The sequence below is a fragment of the Lacerta agilis genome, chromosome 6 (genome assembly GCF_009819535.1).
Source record: "Lacerta agilis isolate rLacAgi1 chromosome 6, rLacAgi1.pri, whole genome shotgun sequence".
Taxonomy (NCBI): Eukaryota; Metazoa; Chordata; class Lepidosauria; order Squamata; family Lacertidae; genus Lacerta; species Lacerta agilis.
This window is the reverse complement of record NC_046317.1, coordinates 26,935,338-26,939,569: the sequence shown is the minus strand read 5'-3', so window position 1 is coordinate 26,939,569 and position 4,232 is coordinate 26,935,338.

Sequence of the window (4,232 nt, the reverse complement as noted above, 5' to 3'; positions counted from 1 at the left end):
GCTCACTAACCACCCACTTAACAAAAAGCCTCATTTCAAAAGAAACGGGCATGCTGGGGCTCCTTTTGTCTAATAACGCTGGCATAAATTAAATAGCCAGGTAACCAATTGGCCCAAATCCTCTCCACCTTCCTGCATTTAGCTTTGCCTCTGTCCAACTCATCCTTTTATTTCTTGGGAATTTATATAAGAGAGTGAGCAGACAAGCATATTCCCCTTCCCAAATCCTCTCCTTTGCAGGTGGGAGAAGGTGAAAACCCAGTGGGGCTGATGGCTCTGAAAATGGGATGGCATCCCTTCTAACTGCACCCAATGGATCAGGATGGGGCAGCAATGATAATGCTCACCGGGGAAAGAATTTGCAACTATAAATCCCCCCCCCTTGCCCCAGCCCATAGGAAATAGAAGCACAGTTGCAAAACGCAACCCTTGGGAGCCAACTGCTAAATGAGACTCGGCATGAGCTTGCAGTTAAAGGAGGATTTTTAAACCTGATCTCTCTCAGCTCCTTGGGCTTAGTGTGCTAATCACTATACTGCACTACCTACCGAGAAAATAACAAGACCATAGCAAATGAGTACCAACATCCGGAAGAAACTCCCTTCACTCTTCCCTTTACCACTGCTCAAGCCCAGGCCTCACAACAGCAAGGGCAATATTCTAACCCCAGAAGCTGCTAATTGCCCAAATCCCCCTGGGGGGATTTCCCCCCATAGGAGACCCCCCCCCCACCCAAGAAAATAAGGGCTGGCCGTAATGCTGTCCCCCTGCTCTCGCCCCCCAGGTTTAGTAGGTCTCCCAATGCTTTGGAGGGCCCTACTGCAACCAGTATTGCAGTCCAGGTTTTGCTCAACCGGCAAGGCCTGCAGCAACTGCCAAGTCCTCTGCAGCCAGCAGGCTCCAGCCTATAGGTTACACAGGATCCTCCTGCAGAAGCCACTGGGTCCTGCCTCATCAACTGGTCTTCCTGTGAGTAAGGAGAACTAACTCTCCTCTCTAGGCTCACGCCTACCCTTCCCCACTCCACTGTGTTCAGGCCGAGGTGGTAGCCTGAGCCCAGATTGAGGCCCTCACGTAAAAACTCCTGTAAAAACACCAGGGAAGGCCTCACAAATAACCCAGAGATGCATTTTAAATAAAAGGACACATTCTACTAGTGTAAAAACACGCTGATTCCTGGCCCATCCGCAGGCCGGATAGAGAAGGCCATTGGGCCGGATTCGGCCCCCGGGCCTTAGTTTGCCTACCTATGACCTAGGCCCTTTGGCTGAAGGTTCTCTGTTTCGCCCTGAGGGAACCGAGGGAGCGGGACTGCTTCAAAACACTCCTGCCCAGCCTCGTATATAAGTTTTGGGGCAGAGTTGTCCCTACAGAGAAGGCTGGTGCCATGTGCAGGCCTCTTTCCTCCATAGACCTTCATGCCTAGCTGCCCTTTCTCCCCTCTGCCGCCAGTAAGGGGCGATGGGGCACAGCAGAAAAGAGAATTTTTCCCTATTTGTGCGCTGACCAACCAGGTGGAGGTTGGTCCATTAGAGTAAACAAGACTCCCTGCCCTAGCAAGTGAAACGGCCTGCAATTTTATTTATATTTATATAGAGAGAGAGTAAAACACACACACACCCTTTCTTTTTTGCCTAGTGGGCTCTCTCCTTTGTTTTTGTTATTCTTCAAGGGTTTAACTTCTGAACTTGTTTTATATATTTACTAGGAGAAAAGTAACAAATGCATGTGAGATGATTGCCTGGGCCAGGCTTTTTTATATATATCACAGTTAATTTCATTTTGGTTTTGTTTGTTTAACTCTGCCTGCTTATTTGGAAGTAAATTCCACTTATTTCAGTGGGGTTTGCTCTCCAGCTCAGTGTGCATCCTTCATCTTGCATTTTCCTTACATACAGGGTTGCTGTCTTTCATAGGTTTGCCCTCCACCCTTAAAACAAAAAACAACAACAGGCTGAATCAAGACTGAATCATTGATTCCTGAATCAATACAGGTATCAAGCAATCCCAATCATTTACCCCTGCCAGGTAAAACTATAGTCTTCTATATTTTCAAGTGAGAAGGCTGTTAAAATGCACAGGAGCATGTCCAGAAAAAAACAACAACCAATGGCAAATGGCCTACATCTGGAAAGTATTGGCATGATTTTTCTCAACAGAACATCATGCCCTTTGATGTAGTATGCTGAGAAAATGCATAGGGAGGGAGGGACGGGTGTGGCAGGATGATAAAAAAATGCCCGGTTCAGAAATTAGTGAGTGTTGCTAGGCATGCAGTTGCAACAGTGGAAGTTACCCAATCTATTTACTTGTTTGTCTTTTGAGGGAAAATGCCCACAAGGGCAGCAACCAGGAGGAAGACATAATAAAATATCTATTTGTTTTATGACCTAACCACAACTCACAAGTTTTCTGATCTAACCAAGGTAGCAAAGGTGACAGGAAGATTTGCATATCTTTAATGAAATACAGACTCTTTCTCACAAGATAGGATCGGGAAACCAAACTTAATAAAGGCAACTGGGAAACTTCAACTGGTCCAAAAAGCAGCAGCCAGATGACAGGTTGTGGTTCCTTTTAAAGCTCATGTAACCCCTGTTTCCAGTTTGTTTCCAGTGTTTAAAGCCCTAGACAATTTAGTTGCCAAGTATTCCCTACAAGGGACCCAGGTGGCGCTGTGGGTTAAACCATAGAGTCTAGGGCTTGCTGATCAGAAGGTCGGCGGTTCGAATCCCTGCCACGGAGTGAGCTCCCGTTGCTCGGTCCCAGCTCCTGCCCACCTAGCAGTTCAAAAGCACCCCAAAAAGTGCAAGTAGATAAATAGGTTCGCCAGAAGCGGCTTTGTCATGCTGGCCACATGACCCGGAAGCTGTCTGCGGAGAAACGCCAGCTCCCTTGGCCTATAGAGCGAGATGAGCGCTGCAACCCCAGAGTCGGACATGACTGGACCTGATGGTCAGAGGTCCCTTTACCATTTATTCCCTACAAACTTTCTTCTTCCCTACAGACCCTCTTCGGTGTTAAGATTGACCAGAGTAGTAGTTGGTAGTTCCATCACCTTCAGAGGTTCTGGAGACGGTAGCCTGGGCAATGATATTCTCTGGCAGCTCCTAGGTTGTAGAATTCCCACAGAGTTGCATCGGACACCTTCATTACATAGTTTCCGGTGTATGCTGAAGACTCACATCTTTATCCTAACACCTGAGATAAATGTTTTCAGAACCCATTCTATTCCCGCGACACTAATTTGTTTTAATTGTTTTTAATATGGAATTTTAAATTGTTAGAAGATGCCCTGGGACCTGCTGGTGAAGGGCGGGTAACAAATTGAATAATAATAAAATAATTATAATAATATATAGGGCTTGACCCTTGCGAGGCTGGCCTTCATCAACTAGGCTGCCTGCAGGACATGCACTGAGCACCACAACAATGTGTTTCATATGATCCTCATGCTCTGTTTGACATGCATAATCCTTCAACTCCCGAAAGGGGTATGAATATCACAGATTAACTGGCTTCGAGCACTCGTGATTTGTATGATTCTCAGGCTCAGCCGTAGTTCCCCAAAGATCATAAAACTACACATCTTGACAATATGATCTACTAAACATCTAAGCCAACATCAGTGGTGCATAATGTGTTTCCAAAGCTCTGTTTACAGGCATGTGTGAGTGTTGCTCATTCCTTCTAGTTATGCACCTTTTTAGACATAAATTCCATTTTGGTTACTGCCAAGTATAGGATAATTGTGTTGTTATGAGTGAGGAAAGGAGCAAGCAGATTCAGGTACTAATTCTTCATATTTCTGAGTGTAGAGTCACAGATAGGAATATCTGGCCAGTGCCTTTTTACAGCTTAAACTACATTGTCCAACCAACGGCATTCATGTTATTGTTTTTATTCTACATGGCAATTATCCCCATGTAAGCAATGTGCGTAGAGCAGACCTTTGATTACTGAAATAAATCTCAGTTACATGGCCCTGGTTGTGCAATTCACTGGGTTACTAAGGTGATATTTACTTGTATAGAAGGAGTGTTCACATCAAAGCGTGATGTTAGCCAACGTTTGAAATCCTTTCATTTTGTTTTCAGATTAGCTAGAAACAAAGTCTTCTGTCCTCCTAAGTAGTCTCATTTTTAAACGCAGCAATGTTTTTGAAATGGAAATACATATGAAATGAGTGGAATGTTACCTCCGAGAGACCGATATCCTCTGTTAAATTATGT